This window comes from Cynoglossus semilaevis, chromosome 11 (genome assembly GCF_000523025.1).
Source record: "Cynoglossus semilaevis isolate Cse_v1.0 chromosome 11, Cse_v1.0, whole genome shotgun sequence".
NCBI classification, from domain to species: domain Eukaryota; kingdom Metazoa; phylum Chordata; class Actinopteri; order Pleuronectiformes; family Cynoglossidae; genus Cynoglossus; species Cynoglossus semilaevis.
The window spans coordinates 14,448,957-14,466,576 of record NC_024317.1 but is presented as its reverse complement, the minus strand read 5'-3'; the positions used below and the strand labels follow the sequence as shown (position 1 = coordinate 14,466,576).

Below are 17,620 nucleotides of genomic sequence, written 5' to 3'. Positions count from 1 at the left end.
CGGCGGCGGGGGCGGCGGGGGGGGCCGCGGCGGCAGCAACAAGCCAGATTATGGTTAGGCACCGGTTCAATACAGGACCAAAAAAATGTGGGCCAAAATCTAATGTCGACCAGACCTTTTAATCTGCTTCACCATAAAGCTAGAAGAATGTCCAGGTAAAACATACTTCAAACACTAGGCATGAAAATAATTCACCACATTCCAAATGCAAGATGTGGACCAAGCCAAGTAGACGCAACAAGTTATGGACAGAACAACAACTTAGATTATGGCCAGCGGTGGGTCAGAAGCTGAGGCTGGTCAGTCAAGTCTAAGTCACACTTCTAGGACCCCACAAAACATTAGTGAGCTCCATGTTCTATTTTTACTAAAATCAATCCCTTAAACTATTCAGTTAACATTACCTCCTGTGGGTTTGTTGTTTTTTTCTTGTTCGTTGTTTTGTTGAAACACCTGCTGCTAATTATTTTTTACATGTCAATAAATCTTGTTCTGATAATTTAAATACATCCTAAATCTTTTATTAGACATTTTAAAACAGCCTCGGTGACTTCTTCATCTATTACTTTAATCTATCCTTATTATTTGTATGGTAATTTGTAAGTTAGTGCTTATCTGCTGCCAATGTTTCTTAGAATAAATCTTTAATAATAAACTACTTAAATAAAAGTTGGCTCTTGACTCTTGATATTCATACAGCTCTAGATAAAGACCCATTCACTGACTGGTCTTGTACTGTGTCTGCCTCACGCTAAATAAATCTTGTGTTTCAGGAACTCATTTGTTCAGCTTGTAAAACTAATAAAGCTTGAAGAGCAGATTAAGAATGATGAAATATGATGTTGTGTTTGTTTTATGACCACAGCTGACTGAACTGACTCAGAGTTACTCCTGTTCACGGGAGAAGAAGGAAACGAGAAGATCTCCAGGTTTGTTGAATTCTCTGTCCAGTTAAATCAGTTTCAGGTCGATGATAAAATGTTCCTGACTCAGAGTCAGTCACTGCTGTTGTTATCACAGTACTAATACTACAGTACTACTACTACTACAACAAATAAAAGACAATAACAACAACAATCATCGTCGTCATCAATTTAAATCTATCAATTATCTACCATTTAATGCCTTGCAAGCTCTGAAAACATGAATGTGAGTGTGAATAGTTGTTGTCTCTATAGGGCTAGTTTTAAATGGTAGGATGAAAGAATGACTCAGTTTTCCTAAGAGATCTGGTCGATGGTACAACCAGGTCACCGCCTCTGCCAAAGCTCTTTTGACTGGTTGACTTGATTTTGCAGTAGCAGTTTACGCAACAATCAGCATGATGTCGCTGGGGATTGAACCACTGACCTCCCACCTTGAGGTGAGCAGTCTAACCTCAAAGCCATCTGGGTGGAAGTGTACCAGGAAGCACATTATTAAATGAGTTCTTCTCTTCGCGGCTCAGGCTTGCAGTGAAATGACAATCCTCTGGGCATCGTTGCTAATTACTGCCGGGCTTTGGAGATTTGACATAAACCTCCAAGTCTCCCACAGAGAATTCCACATCTCAAATCAAAACCCCGTCACTAAAACCTGCGGATTATCATGGATTATGTTCACTCTCGTCATTTCAGAAACAAAAGTCGCTCCTCGTCTGGGACTCGTTTTGTTTTTCTACGCAGGTCTGAACACGGTGTGACTGAGCTGCTGCCAAACAGACTCTGACTAATGAGAGATTTACAGTAGAACCTGAAGCATTTAATTAGTACCTGTTTTTTAAATAAAAGTTAGTAGTTGCAACTTTTTAAATGCACCCATTAAATTAAAAGGCAAGAAGTAGAAGAAGTAACCAGTGACTGTCACTGATGTCCGTGCTGCACAAGTGCGTTTTCACTACAAAAACTATAGAGCAGGCAAACAGAAATAACAAAATGAATAATATCATCATATAAAAAATTTGAATTTTCAAATGGTTAGAACTTTACCACATTAATCCTGTTTAATAATTAAAGACAGAATAAAGAGTTAAAAAAACATTCCCTTATTTCTGCCACACCAAAAACACTGATGCTCACAGTCCAGCCCAGCAGGTGGCAGTAATGAACCCAGGCTTAAAGGCCAGCCAGAACAAAATGAGCAGAATGTGTTGGTGTGTCGAACATGAGGCCACACTGTTTTTTTGTTTTGTTTTGTTTTTTTACATTTGTGGACTTCCCAACAGCCAACACACCAAGTACACCTCCACTGTGAGGACCTGCTGCCAGATATCGTGGGAAAAAACATAGTTCCTGATGGAAAAAGTAAAATGTCTCAGAAATTCCCAAATTATCCTGGAAAATGTTTTATCTTTGACAGGTGAGCAGTGTGTTTATGTTTGACGTTGTTCTTTTGTGACAGTACAACACCCCGGGGGAGTTCTTCTCCTCTGCTGTCCTGCTCCCTCATTGACCTTTGTTTGGGTTGTGAACTGATCTGAGAATCCTCACCTCCAGCTGCTCCATGTTATCACATCCTCACTTTCACTCATTTCATGTTTTTTCTGGCTGTAGCCGCAAAAGTGACCTTTTAATGCTTGTAAAAATGAAGTCTTTTCTTGGAGGAAATCGATGGCTGGCATTTGTTTGGCTGCTGAGAAATCGATGGTTGATAAAACCAGAAGATGTTGTATGGACTGACGGCGTGCTGACGCCCATGTGTACTTAGATAACGTTGAAGACAGAAGAAAGGAAAATATACAGGTTTGTCACAGTTGTAATCTGAACAGGGACGTCTGATTTTTTTTTTTTTTAAAAGCTTAAGGGTTAAACACTTTTAGTTTAAATTCAGCAATCTCTATATGGATTAAAAGAGATCCACATCTAATATGTCCAAAATACGGGCCCCATGCCAGTCCAATATTAACTAAAGCTAAGGCTCTTACAGCCCAGTGTTAACCAGGATATAATGTAAATCAGACCTGATCATGTGTTAGTCCACATGAATCTGTCCAACATACTACGGTAGATACCAGCTGTAGTCCAGAGCTAAAAACCCTTGCATCCTTCACATCATTTCACTCTCTTTATATTTTGATATAAATTATTTAAATATAAATAATGTGACCTGCATATTTCATCAAACGTGGATGAAGGAATGTGGTCCTCTTTTTGGACAGCGGTTGGTTTCTGACGTTTTATTTATTACTCTGAATACAGAGATGAAATTAAATTGTAAATTTGACTTTTTATCAAATTTGCTAAAATGTCCTTAAAGCTTAAAATGTATACAAGTTTTTTGGTGCGTGTTTGTCTAAAATGTGGCCCATACATACAGCAACTGGTGATATGGTTCCAGAAGTAGGCGCCCATAGAAGTACCAGCAGTGGACACCAGAGGTTTGTGTGGACAAGGGATGTGATATTTGTGCCCAGTTTTTGAACCATGTTGTGAATTCTGAATTAATAATAACTGACCCGTCAACAGTGAAATCTTTAAACTGTCATCTCAGCGAAAGGATCACGTCCACCTCTTCATTTAAATAACCATAGTTCAGCGTGTCAAACATCCAAGAGGACGTGGTCATCGTCAGCGGCTGCTGCTCCTTAAATCCCACGTGTTTTCACATTAACTCTTCCGTCTTCCTGGTTCAGCGACAGCAGACAGAAATGAGAAAATGAGGAAAAAAAAGGTGTGGAGGTGACACATTTATTAAGATGATGAATTGCTACTGAACAGGACATCTTGTGTAGCGCCTCCTGAAAAGTATGATTTATGAAAGGCTCCCAGTTCAGTGTCAAAGAAAGAAAAAAGGAGTAAAAACCCAAAGAGGAGGAGGAGAAGAAGGAGATGATTCCTGAAAGACAAATGAATAACCACATCAAACTGAGGGGAAGGGCTGGACCTTACTGAAGATCGAAATGTCTCCACGCTGGGTTCACCTTCATTCATACTCTGTTCACACTAGGCACTGGAATGCCATTAATCACATGTATTTAACAGTTTTATAATATTTTATAATATCTCTGGGCTTCGGTAAGACGTAATAATTAGACTCTTGAACTGAAGAAGCCTCTTGGATGAGAGGCGAAACGTCTTCTTTGAGAAAATTTCACGTCCAGTCGCCTAATAGAACCCTTCAACCTTGACCATGACCTGGATGACTGAGAATCTTCACAGACAATTAGACTCTTGTAATTACATAATAGACCAATATGTTTGTATCAGAACTGTTGTAGCTAACAATAGTTCTGGTGCCTGTATTAACAGCAACATAAACGTATATTTAATCTATTTTTGTTAGCATTTGGCTACATTTGAGCTAGGTTCTGCGATACAGCGGTTTTGTCTGTTAGCTCTTGTGCCTAGTTTATCTGTTTATCTGTATTTATTAGTAATTTTTACCCTTTACACCTGTGCTATTGACAACAATTTCCTATGAGATTTTAGCCAATTTTGTGAAATATCACGTTTTTTTTTCTGGAGACATTTTTCAGACTAGATGTTTGATGGGCTGCACTTCCTGTAACAGTAAATCTGACTTCCTGTTATGGTTAATTGGGTTTTAACGGTGGTTGTAAATCCGCATGAAGATACAAAATTAAAACGATGATTTAAATCAACAGTTAATGAAGTAAATCAGCTGTAAGCAGATTTTTATTTAGTTTGAAATCAAATTATTGTTTACATCAGAGACTGTGGTTAAAAACAGCTGCTGTTTTATTTTGAGACTGTTACACACACACACACACACACACACACACACACACACAGCATATATATGTGGGTGAATGAAGAACATTAATGGTGATAAACAGTATGTTGGAATGTGTGTGTGTGTGTGTTATAGCAGCTATCTTTTCTCCCCGTCTTAGCACCTTGTGGGCTCCTCATCCGTCACCATGGCAACTCCGCTGCTGTGTGTGGCTGTGTATGTGTGTGTTGTTGTTATTTGCAGGATTTGACTTCAGTCCCAACACCTTCATTATGTATCAATTCACACTGAGAAAGAGAGGTGATGAAAAGGGAAGGAAAGGTGAAAGGGAAGGAGATGAAAAGATGAAGCTAAGATAGAGGAGGAAAAGAAAGAAAACAAATAAGGAAAAGGGAGGAGTGGTTAGAGAAAAAGGAGAAAGCGAGGAAGAGGTGGAAAAAGAAAGACGAGTGAAGGAATGGAAAGTGAAAGGAGTAGGGTGGAGGCAAGGGGGGACATACGAAGGAAGAGTGAAGAGGTGGAAAGAAGGGAGAGGAGGAAGAAAAGGAAGAGGTGAAAGGAGAGAAGAAAGATGGGAGAGTAGAAGAAAAGAGGAGAAGACATGGTGGAGGGGACGTGAGGTGGAGGAGACGCAAGGAGGACAATAATGAATGAGTAATACTGATAGTACTACAAGTATTTCTTACAACATCAGAAAAAGAAGATGAAGAAAAAAAGACCTGTCTGAGTGAAGCAGGTGGACACACACACACACACACACACACACAGTGAGCATCACGTGTAATAAATCACTGTTAGTGACAAGTGTCCAGACTGAGACGGAAGAATGCTCTGACCAACAGCCAAGTACAACGCACACACAGTCAGGAGTCAAGTGCGTAAAGTCGTGATACAACTCCAGTCTTTCTGGCAGTCGAAACAAACTAGACTAGGCTTTGTATACCAGGAACCAGGAACAAGAGTCAACAATAAGTACCATCACTAAAACATGTAACAAGTAACTAAAATTGTACCAGGAATGGCAGTAGTATTTGTGTACAGTGACATAAAAACATATCAGTGGAACGGAATTGTTCCAAAAACCAGAGCAATCTTGTTGAGTACGTTTTGTGGTCTGTTGTTTTGTCACAAGACCAACCAAGGTTAGTCCAGTCCTAAGGTTCTGTTCTGGTTTGCTCTGAGGCCCACTGAGGGTTCAGTGTTTAACTGAATTAACCTCTGACCTTGTGACTGGGACAGACTTTCCTCTACAGCGCCCTCTCCAAAATAAAGATGTGATTTCTCTAAATACAGAAGCAGCAGCTGTTACGTCAGATCAGTTCCCTAAAGGTTTTGGAAAGGTATAAATATTTTATAGAAAGTACAGTTTATGTAAGAGGCCTACAAACATGTTCCTGCACTGTTTTACTCCTGGTCATCAGGTCAGGTACTGCCTGCAGCTGTACGTGCACATGTTCACACGCATGTGCACAGTGAACATACTGTTAGTCAGCTCAGCTCTACACAGGCCATCATGTTTTATTTCCTTCTCCTGTGTGTGTGTGTGTGTGTGTGTGTGTGTGTGTGTGTGGCTGCTCTGTAGGTCAGTCCCAGCAGCTATCTCTTTTTTGTGAGTTTAGGGCATGAGGAGGTTGAATAGGTTAAAATACAACTGCAGGGGGCACTCTCTCTCACTGACACCTTCTGCTTGAAGGATAAAGATCACATCCTTTGAGTACAAATCAAAAGCACCATCATTGTGTCCTGCAGCATAGTAAAGTACAGTACAGTACTGCATAGTTTAGTTTAAAATAGTGTACTACAGTACTACTACAACTTGTAATTTATTGAAATTACCAGCATTTGTTTTAACTCAAAAGTACATCTTTCTGTTTTAAATTAAATATATCTGGTGCAGCTATACCTGCCTGATTTTCTGCTGTGCATACTTAGAAGTTAAAACCATATAAAACCAGCACCTTGAAAAAATTATAATAAAATAAATGCATCTATTAAATCATCCATCTTCTGTACTGCATTCTTAGCAGTAGAGTATATATGTAAAAGAAATATCTCACTAAATAAAAGAAAAGCTAGGTTATTCAGTAATTATAAATAGAGATATCAAAACAAAACCTTCAACGGGACCCGTGGCCTCTTCCTTACTAAAGAACGGATGAATGTGGGGGCACAGCTTAGTGGATCTGCATCAGCAATGCAGCCTAAGACTGAATCATAGAGCGCAGATTCACTGAACGTTCAGCACAGAATGTCAGAAGTTGATCAAATAAATATAAAATTGTGTTATAGTGCACATGGAACTGAGACCTCTGTATAGAAGGGTTTAATACAGAAACATGTGTCGTTGCATCCCTAATATACATTTACGTAAAGTGGGGTACAGATACTGTCATAGTCACACAAGCATCTGGAACTTTGTCAGTAATAATGAGTTCTTGTTTAAATGTTCCTTCTGCACAGAGTAACATCACTGTCCATTTAATTAAGTCATTACAACTATTGGCTACATCAAGGCTAAAATATTAGCTGAAGCTAATCAGAAGTAGAGAGCATGTTGTCATGCACGTTCTGTGCATGACAACATGCTCTCTACTTCAAACCTGACTTTTCGACTCCTTCATGAGGGCGTTGTCTTGTGCCGTTCACGCTGACATCTCAACTAATCACTTACTCTGTCAGTGTATGTATTAGCTGAGTAGGTTAGCTACTAGGTTACTGTAGTAGAGCAGATCATTTATTATGAGTGTAGTGCACAATAATATAGTACAGTGTAGAATAGAATTGGTGTCATGCCTAGTGTAGCATCATTATTTTTTTTCAACACACCCCTCAGCCTCACCCTCACCCCTCTTATTGAAATCTAACATTCAGCTCATGCAGTACATAGTGAGGTTCTGAATGTCATCATTTTCAGTGGAGTAAATGTAGAGAAGCTAAAACAGGTGAGGAGATGTGTAGGTGTAAAGGAAGGAAGCAGAGAGAGTCGTGAGAGAATCCCTGGGAGCCTCCAGGCAGACTTCCACCCACAGTGGGTGAATTCCTTCATCCTACAGCAGGCAGGATACAGTCGGGCTGCGTGATCGCCCCCAGCCCTCAGTGACATCCAGCAGACGCTCTCTAATGTGTCATGTGTTATGACGCGACAAGGACAAACATTGTGCAACGCTCTGAGAGAGCGCCCCCTGTTGTTAGAACCAGACTGAGAAACAGAAGCTGAATCTTTGTAAAAACACAGCAGTGATGGAGAAACAGAAAAGGGCCTTTACCCCTGAAGATGCAGCCAGGAAGGCCGTAATGACATAGACAAAAAGCAAAAGTCAAAAGGACGGTGAAGGACAATTAAAGATCAAATGTTTATTCTTGCATCTTTCCTGCAGAATCCAGCTCATGCTTACAGTATGAGCAGGGTCTTGCTCCAGTGTGACTTGTGTGGATGACCATAGCAGCCAGCACACGGCCCAGTGGCTATGGGATCCAGTCTGTGAATGGACGAGTCAAGGCAACAAAAGAAAAGATAGAATAATTCAACTAGGGGTCAATGAGTGAGGCTGGAGCCAACACCAGCAAGTATCAGGTGAGGGTGGGGTTACACCCTGGACTGTAGACTGACAGTGGATCACTGTGTGAAAATGGTGAAGTCAGGAATACAAATAGGAGTACAAATATATCATTTGTGTACTCACTGAGAGAATGAGGAACTCAACTGTAGTAGAACAACACACAATTAACATTGAGCAGCTAGTATTTGGGGATTTGGATACTGAATACTGGGTCACTGGATCCACACCTCTTTTTTTTAGTACAAATACCAGTATTTACGGGACGTATCAGGCCCAGTACCATATGATGTCAGTATCAGTGCATCCCCAGAAAGAGCAAAGTGTCCTGTTAAAAAGTCTGTTTGCCTTTTTGCTCCTGGTCCTTTGCTGCTTTGCTCCCTGGTGTTAGACTTTAAAACCCTCTGGTCCAAACTTAGGGTGACATAAATCCTTTTTCTTCAGTCTTTTTTTATCAGGGTTCAACATGAGGGTTTTTTCCTAATGCCCTTGCTGCTAATTTTAACAACACTTTAAAAAACTCCCCCAGTGGAATGACCAGAGTTTGCACTGTTACTAAATGTAACCTTTAAAATTAGCATTTTTTTACAGCGACTCTAGTTTGTGTTGCTCAATGTCCTTCACTCAGGGACACATTTTTTGTCCCTGAGACTCCACACAGTAGATCTGCCAAACACAGAGACGTCGGAGACCTTAAGTTCTCTGGTGGTCAAGGACTTTTTCCCTGAAGGAAGGAGCAGAGAAGATCACACACATTGATATTCTTTATCCTGTGCTGCGTCGGCTGGTTTCACTCCAGCTGGCTGTGGCATCCTTTGGCCCTAATCTGATTTATCAATAAAGACAAAAAGGAAACAACAAGAAAGGCAGAAATGCAGAGGGAGACGAAGAGGAGATGAAGTTCATCTGAAGTTTTATAGAACTGCTTGTTTATTAGAGTTACAAAACTCTAAAATAAAAAAAGTCAATTTTGTAATGAGGCTAATGACCACTCAGATAATAGAGGGCGCTGATGCTGTTTGCTTACAACACAGGACCTGGACACTTTTAAATACACTGAACAAGTGTCTGTTTCTGTTGTGCTTCCTCAAATAACAATGACATTTCAAAATAAATTTGTCCATACTAACACAGGATCTTAAACCTTTCAAAATAAAAGCTTCAGTTTTTGTTCATCCAGCAAGACAAAAGGTCCTCATCTATTTAAAATAAATGTTCTCTTTTTTTCAGTTCCAGCGTTTGCCAAACAAATTTCTAATTTTCTGAAAACCATACCGTCCACAACGACTCCATACACACTTATTTCTCCCTTTTCTCCCTACTAAAAGCAAACATGTCCTTTTTTCCTTCCTCCACTTGGTCTCTTGTATAATGAGATGATCAGAGGTCAGACAGGGGTCAACTAAGGACTCCGCCCCGTCCTTCAGTCATCACTCGTCTCCAGATGTCATATTTATTGACAAAGTGTAGCTGCTGCTGATCTGACAAGTCCTCTAATGAGTTCTGTCTCACTCTGAGCTGTGTGTGTTTGTGCGTGTGTTTAAGCATGACAGATTAAGGTGGAAGTTATTTTCTACAGTCATAAGCAAAAATGATAACATTAAGCTCTGCCTGAGGTGAAGACAGTCAGTCTCTCTCTCTCTCTCTCGATATTAAAAATAATCATATCACTGTGATGGAAACCTTTAAACGTGTATCTGTGTACACTACACACAACAACTAATATCTGCATGTATTGACAGTTACATACAGTTAAAATATATGGGATGTATGTGGATCAAACAAACGTGTGTGTGTGTGCACCAAATACTTGTGTGTGCATAGATCAAACACATGTGCGTGCATACAACATGGGTACATATTTGTGTTACAAATATGTACCCAACATCAGTGTGTTCATCTGACATTGACTGCATTACCAACATGTTTGCAACAAGAATGTGGACTTGTACCATAGTCAATCCATCCATCCATCCATCCATCCATCCATTTTCATCCGCTTATCCGTTACCGGGTCGCGGGGGCAGCAGTCTCCACCCAAATCACATTGCACCGTACTAACCCCCCTAAACCTTCCTGCGGGTGGTGAGTCCACTGGAAGGTTTGTACCATAGTGTGTGCAGCAAATATTTACCCAGGTGTGTAAACCAAACTTCTGTATAAATGTGTGTATACAACCTGTGTATATGTCCCAGAAATACAGTACAGTACTGCACATGTGTACCAAACATATAAATCACTGTGCATGTAGACGCAGTATACTGTTGTGCATGTGTAAACTAGGTGTAGTTTCTGTATGGTGTGTGTGTACGCATCATATCTACACACATCTGTGTGTGTTTTCCTCTACCTCAGATCATGTGACTCACTGCCTAAGCTTTCTCATTTCGTACCTGTCCACGACGTTGAAAACCCAAACCCTTGACCTCAGATCATTGCTCAAATGTCACCTGAGCTGCTTTTTCTAACAGCTACAATTCCCTGCACGTGCAGTCTGTAGACTGGACTGTGCTCTGAGGTCACTGCAACATTTAAACTAAAAGAGCAACAACTTTGAAAAAAGAAGTAGGAAAAAAATGTCATTAATTTTCCTCACACTCCAGCTCACAGCGACTCATCGCTTTGATAAATGTCACCAAAACTGCAGCCTGATGGTCACAGCTGAGGTTACGGACGTGGGCAAAATGTCTGCATGAATATACACCATCTGGGACTAAAGGGAGAGTCCAGCATTTCTCAATTGACTTTGAAGTCAATGTGAGCGTTTTTCCACATTTAGCATTCTCAGCATAGACACACATGTATAGACACAGTGCTCTTATATCTGTAAACACCAAAAACATTTTTGTTGCCTGCCTACACCACACAGCACCAGAGGCTGGAATTCCAACTGACAATCCACCAATCACAGGACTGATCCTTCAACCACTTGGCCACAAGCTGCCAGTATTTACAACTAAGCCTGAAGCCAATCAAAAGTGAGATATGTTAACATTCTGGCTGAAAAGTGATGTTTGTGCACCGCTTTGTATATGTGAACACAGGATTTCGAACAGTTAAGTTACAGCACAACACATGGCAGCAGTGAATGAAAAATGTACGTAAATATTGTTTGCATTGGCGTTAAATTTGTTTTGAATTTGGTGTTGAAGGATTGATGTTTTGCATAAAACTAGTAATACTGGTTACTGGGTACTAGTGCATGTCAAAAGCTAAAACATCAGGAGAAGCCATTCTCCAACACCAGTGTTCTGAGAGAAAATGGACAATTTTACAAACTCTGTGATGCAGCAGTTTCTGTAGTAAAACAAATTATTTTCTCTATGGACTCTAGTGTGAGAGAGTGTGATTCAGACATTAGGCTTAAAGACAAAAACACATGGCCAAAGAGGTTGTGTATTAACTACACACACACACACACACACACGCACACACACAGGTTTGAAAACAGGACTTGTCTGAATTGTGATGCAATCAGGTTAATGATTTTAATCCTGTGTTTCAGTCGATATCTGAAATGACTCACAGCAGAATGTAGGTTAGTGTCTTATGTATTATACATACATGTGACACACGCACATGTGCACACAGAGTCTGATCAAATCCACATTAAAACACAGCTGAAAATGTTCTCTGGGTTTAATTTCTTCACTGTTTATACAGAGAAAAAAAAATGAATTTTTAAGTCCCATCCTATTTATGACCAGAAAGAAAACTAATATTGTTAAACATGTTGTGTATTAGAAAAATAACCTTAAGTAAACTTTCCTTTTAATTAAATATGATTCAGGTTATTTCTTTAAATCTCCTTATTTAAGTGTTCCAAGATTCAAGTTTATTTTTTTAAACAGCAGATTCATTCAACAGATTTAGCTGTGATTAGTTTTGAGTAGACCATTCACACCAACATTCACAACAATGGAAAATCTAGTGTGAAAAAATAACCTAGTCCATATTATCATAATTACTATTATTAATATTGTAATGTATTGCTCTTATATATTATCATTATTACTGTGACTTCGATGATAACAACCCTGAAGGTTGTTATCCTGGTTGTGGGTCTGAATTCTTCTTCTTCTCTCCATCTGCTACGCCTCACTGCTTCCTCTTGTTAGAACACATGAAATTAATTTCAAGCCTGGATAGACTGAAATGACTTCTGCCTCTGTGACTCAGTGTGTCAGAGTGAAATGTAAGGAGACAACAGCCGTCACGGTGATGACCTCACTTCCTGTGGTGATACTAGACAATAGGCGCAGGAGCAGGTGGTTGAACACTAATGACTTTGCCTTGTTGATTTATCTCTCGGAGACGTCACCTGATGGTGAACATTAACACAGGACAAACTATGGGTTAAGGCCATTAGGAAAAAAATGTAAGAAAGTGAGAAAACCTTCTTACTTTGAATGATGACAAATCTGTCTATCAACACTTGCCTCCGTGTGCCCTTATTTTTCAATATGTTTGTTCATTTACTTCCAGTTGCCAGCCACCCTTTGAGGACATCCTTTACGCTGAGTAAAACCCCAGTATCCTAGAACATGGAGTACTATGCAAAAGCTCAAGGTACAGACACATTCACATTACTACACAAAATTTTTGTTTAAACATGCCTATGGTTGTGATTGACTAGATCACATTTAAGGTGTGTTTAAGGTCTTGGTAGAGATTGAAGGACTGAAGGATTATCCAACATCATCAGTACATCATCTTCACCAGTGTAAACATCTTCCCACGCTGTCATCTGGAAACAGCAGAAACTGAGATATGTTCTAAAAGTGTCTGATGAAACCAGTCGTCCAAATGTTTATGCTGCTACCAAACAAACTAGGCTGTGGGGGAGTTTGACGGACGATAAACAGCAGTGAGCCGTTTGCCATGGTGACAGCAGGAGACGTGGCCTGTCTCTTCTTAATCACACAAACACTAATTAATTTTTCCAGAGGAGAGCAGCACAAACAGAGGATTATTAATGCACTGAAGGAAGCTTCACTGCTGCTGTCGCTACAGTCTGAGGTCTTCATTAAAGAGAAAATAAAACTGACAGGGTTCTGAATGAAGGTGTAGAGAATGAAGAGACAAGAAGGAGAGACCGAGGACAATGTCTGAGTGAGTTTTCATTAAAAAGTGCTGAAGCAGACAGAGAAGAAAGGAAGAAGATGGAGACACCGATAAAGAACTGAGGAAGAAAAGAAGTGATGGAAGAAGTGCAGAGACTGAGCAGACAGACAAAGACGGTTTCATTGTTGTCACCTTAACTGTTATTACAGCCTGTGGATAATCAGTTTTCAAGGCATCACCCCCACAATTGTATAACTTCAGCATCCATTTATCCCTGTGGCCAACATTGATCTATTTCTGGCCTGAATTTTCACTTGGTTTATTCTATCAACACATTTTGCTACAACTTTAACATAGCTTTTACTTAGATGATTTTTATCATCTGTTTGTCTGTAACTTTGTTATCCATTAGCTATCAATCTTGGAAATGTGTTTGTTTATCAAATCAGAGCAGTAACTACCAGGCCAACATTAGCCCAGAGCGATACTTCTCTGTGTGTTTCTCAAGTTCTGGTTCTTTGTAGAATTATCTGCTCAAAACGTCATTCTAATATTTTTCCCCTTCACACACCGCAAACGATTTTACAGCTATATTTCTGTAAGGTGTGAGCAGCAGTAGATGGTGCTTAAAACCTAATCATAGTTGTCAGCTTAATACAAAGTGCTGTCTGAGTATCTAAACATTTCCAAAAAGGTTGAGTTAGCATTAATTTATGTGGTAGATGAGCCAACTCTGTGTGTTTTTGTTGTTTTCTTTTTTCCTTTTTTGTTCAATAGTAACCAGAACCAGAACCACTCTGCTCATAGTTTATTGACTCCTCTCAAATTCACAGACCACCTGCTTTGTTTCAGAGCCAAACAGGACTTTCCCCCAAGGCTCGTGCCAGTCGATATATCGACTTGAAGTGAGGCCCCAGGGAGCCTCTGAGAATCAGACTAAAGACTTGGTCTGAAGGTCAGCAGTGGTAGACGAGTCTCACGTCGCACTCATCGCTCACTGAAGTCCAGTAATTGGTTCCTGCGGCAGGAAAGTGGACAGATTTATGGGTTTCCTCCAGCCAATACTGGACTTCCTAAGACTTTGAGTTCTGCCGCTATCATAACAACGTGGTGTCCGGGAAAAACGCTAAACAAAATCGACAGTAATGAAGTTTTATAAGTTGCCTGTGAGATAGAAGTGACCGGGTGATACTGTGAAAGAACTTCTGTGATTTTGTGACTGATTCACAAACTCTATTTTCACAAAGACAATGAGTTTAACAGTCATGCAAAGTAATGGAAATGTTGTTAAAGTGCAAGCTACAGATTCAACTTGTATTTACCAAAGTCCATAGACCAGGGGTGTTAAAAAATTAATTTACTGAGGTCATGTCAGCAATGATTCTCAATATGCCCTTAAATTCATTCATTCATTATTTAGTGGTTGGATATTTTTTTATTTTTTTTACTGTAATATGAATACAACAGATTTGTAGAACATGTTTTAACTATTTTTAACATAGAACTTTCAAATAAATTTGAATAAATGGATTAAATTAATATTTTTTTTAAAAATGAAATAAATATATGCCAAGCACGATTCTCGAAAAAATAACCCCTTTCACTTCTGAACTTTACTTAAACCGGTACCTTCTATCCGCTGGTCTGCTGCTGCCAATAAATTATGAAAAGTTAAAAAATTTAAAATCCCCAGATTTAAACAACTCCAGGTGGAGTGGATATCCAAAATTTAAATGAACGGATTATCTCTGGAAAGGTCTTTAAGTATGGAAACAGTAATGTGAGAGGAAGACACATTTTTGCTAAGTCAGGGACCCAGCAGTATATAAACAACCGCTGAGTCCCTCTGATCTAAAATAACTTATTCTGAATGAAGTCTGCTGTGGTTATGTAAGCAGTTTAGAAAAACCTTGGCATTTCTGAAGAGAAAGGCTGTTTAACAGTCATAAACACATTTAAATATACTGCAGACTTAAGTAAATTCTATGTAGTGAGTCTTCAGATTCTCTCTTGACATTTTCTCAGTAGCAGCTCATTTTGGATAACAGCCCCCCACTCCTTGCCCCCTGAGTCTGAACAGGCCTATCATTGGAATTATTCCCCTTCCCTTGTGCTCCTGTGGCTCAGAGCTATGATCATAATGTAATCTTTGAAAGAATGTTAAACTGTTTCCTCCTGCAGCGCTTTATTTTCAGCAGCAGCAGCAGTGCCGTGATGCTGCAAAAAAGAAAAAGATAGTAACTCCTGCTTCCTCTTCACGGCAGCGCAGCAGCTACGCTCCATTAACTCAGAGTGAAATCTGTCTCATTAATGGAAACAACAAATCATCAACTGTTTTCTCGGCTCTAATGACAAAAAACATCCCAGAATCCACAGCACATAAGCTGGACCACTTGGCCAAAGCTCCTCTATTAGACTCCAAAACAGGATGAATATGATTTAGTCATGGATGCTTACAGAGACCTCTCCTACTGTTTATCATGTTTTACTGTATAAGGCAAATGTATTCCACCTGGACTACAAACAACCACAAACCACGACTTTAGGTGGCCCACATGGGATTCTGTCAACCACAGATGGTATTTAGAACATGCAACATTTGTTGGACGGGACAGCTCATGTGGGTCAAAGGTCCACAACATTTTCTGCACCACTGTTCAATTAACAGACTTGGCCCAAGTGGATTACACAACCGCATCCATATACACATACACAGAGGTAAACGTCACTGAACTATGCCATATACAGTATATACACACACACACAAATACATAGACGCATGCAACAGATCTAAAAAAAAGAAGAACAAAAACCAATATATACCGTACAAAAGAAGTGTGAAAGCTGTTTGCCCACTACTCTTTCCAGAAATAGCTAAATCAAAAAAGAAAATCCTCCCACGTCGGGGGGTTGATCCCCACCTGAGGGAGAATCAGCTGGAGCTCCAGGCAACAAAAGCTGCACCATTAGATTATGTAAATGTGAAAATGTGTGTCAGTGTGAACAGTGATTAATGACTGTCCACTGAGACACGGGGTGAGGACGTCCTCTATTGTCAGGTGACAGCAAGAGGGTCCGGTCCTTGTGTTTATGATCGTTTGATTTGGGTTGAGAAAATGAAATCAACAAAGGAGTAAATTTATGTGAGTAAATGTAAGAAATACCACCAGGAGGACGTCGAACTACAGATGGAAGAGTGGATCACCATCAATCACTTGGTGGCACTAGTTAATCATACACACAATCATAATCCTGCAGAACCTCTGACTTTGGACAAGCCTCGTCACAACAAACACTTAAATGATTCTGACTGGTTCCTCTCTTTCTTTTTGTTAATGTTTTGGGAAAAAAATCAATGAATTCAAATAGTGTCAAGTTCAGGAGGGTGAGGGGGACTGAATAAATATCTCAGGGGGCGTTTGTGGCGGGGGAAACTAAAGGGAAGGTTCAGAAACAATAGTTGGGCCTGCTGCTAGGTCTATGGAGAAGGTGGAGGAGCGAAAGAATAAGAAAAAACTAGACCATTTCATCCGGTCTGATTGTTGAAGACAGTGACTGTGAACACAGAAATAATTAATCTCCTTCAGTCAACCAATCAGAGAAGATCAGAAGGAAAATAAACTCTGGTGTCAACTGTTTGTTTTTCTTCCAGAGGTTTTGAAAAGAGGCAGCTAAAAACACACACAAGTCTCATTTCAACAAGATGCTGAATCAAAGTCTAAATCATCAGATAAGACCAAGACAAAGACACCATGTAAGAAGTGACAAAGTGATGGATGAAGGAGATTCAGCTCCACCTGAGCCTCACCAACTCTACAGATCTTTACTGAGACAAAGGTTGTAGCATCAGCTCTTACTAAACCAATCCCCTCTCAGTCATCTTTAGAGGCTCACAGGAAATGTTTCAGTTTTCACTTTTTCCTCTCTCTCTCGCTGTTGACATTGATCAACCTCTCACAACTGAGTCCAGAATTAACGGATGGTCTTTATGCATGTGTGTGCTAGAGATGTCACGAATATAGATTTCCTTGTCAGAGTTCTAATTGATTTTACAACACTATAAATGTGTAAATCACACGAACACTCATTTTTACATTTACATACACATACATATTACACGCTAACATGTAATGTCCTACCAATTCAATGTTACGTTAGGAAACAACGACGTAATGTAATCGAGTTAATGTGTATTTACCTTTACATTGACGAATACTGTCGGGTGGTTGTCCCGCAGGTGATGAAACATGTAGGATGTATTTCCTCCTTCCACCTCGTGGCATGTTTAAACTGCTGGCACGCCGTCATCCACGACGACACCCTGGTCA

The 17,620-nt window shown here is 39.8% G+C and overlaps 1 protein-coding gene across 3 annotated transcripts in view; it reads right to left on the bottom strand.

Annotated features, from left to right (window-relative positions):
- Positions 1-17,620, bottom strand: part of grm7 (glutamate metabotropic receptor 7) — a 68,099-nt gene extending 50,479 nt beyond the window's left edge. For all 3 annotated transcript variants that reach the window (XM_025059990.1, XM_025059991.1, XM_008320769.3), the window contains exon 1: positions 17,491-17,620. The gene's annotated coding sequence lies outside the window, so the exon portion shown is untranslated. The remainder of the gene's footprint in view (positions 1-17,490) is intronic.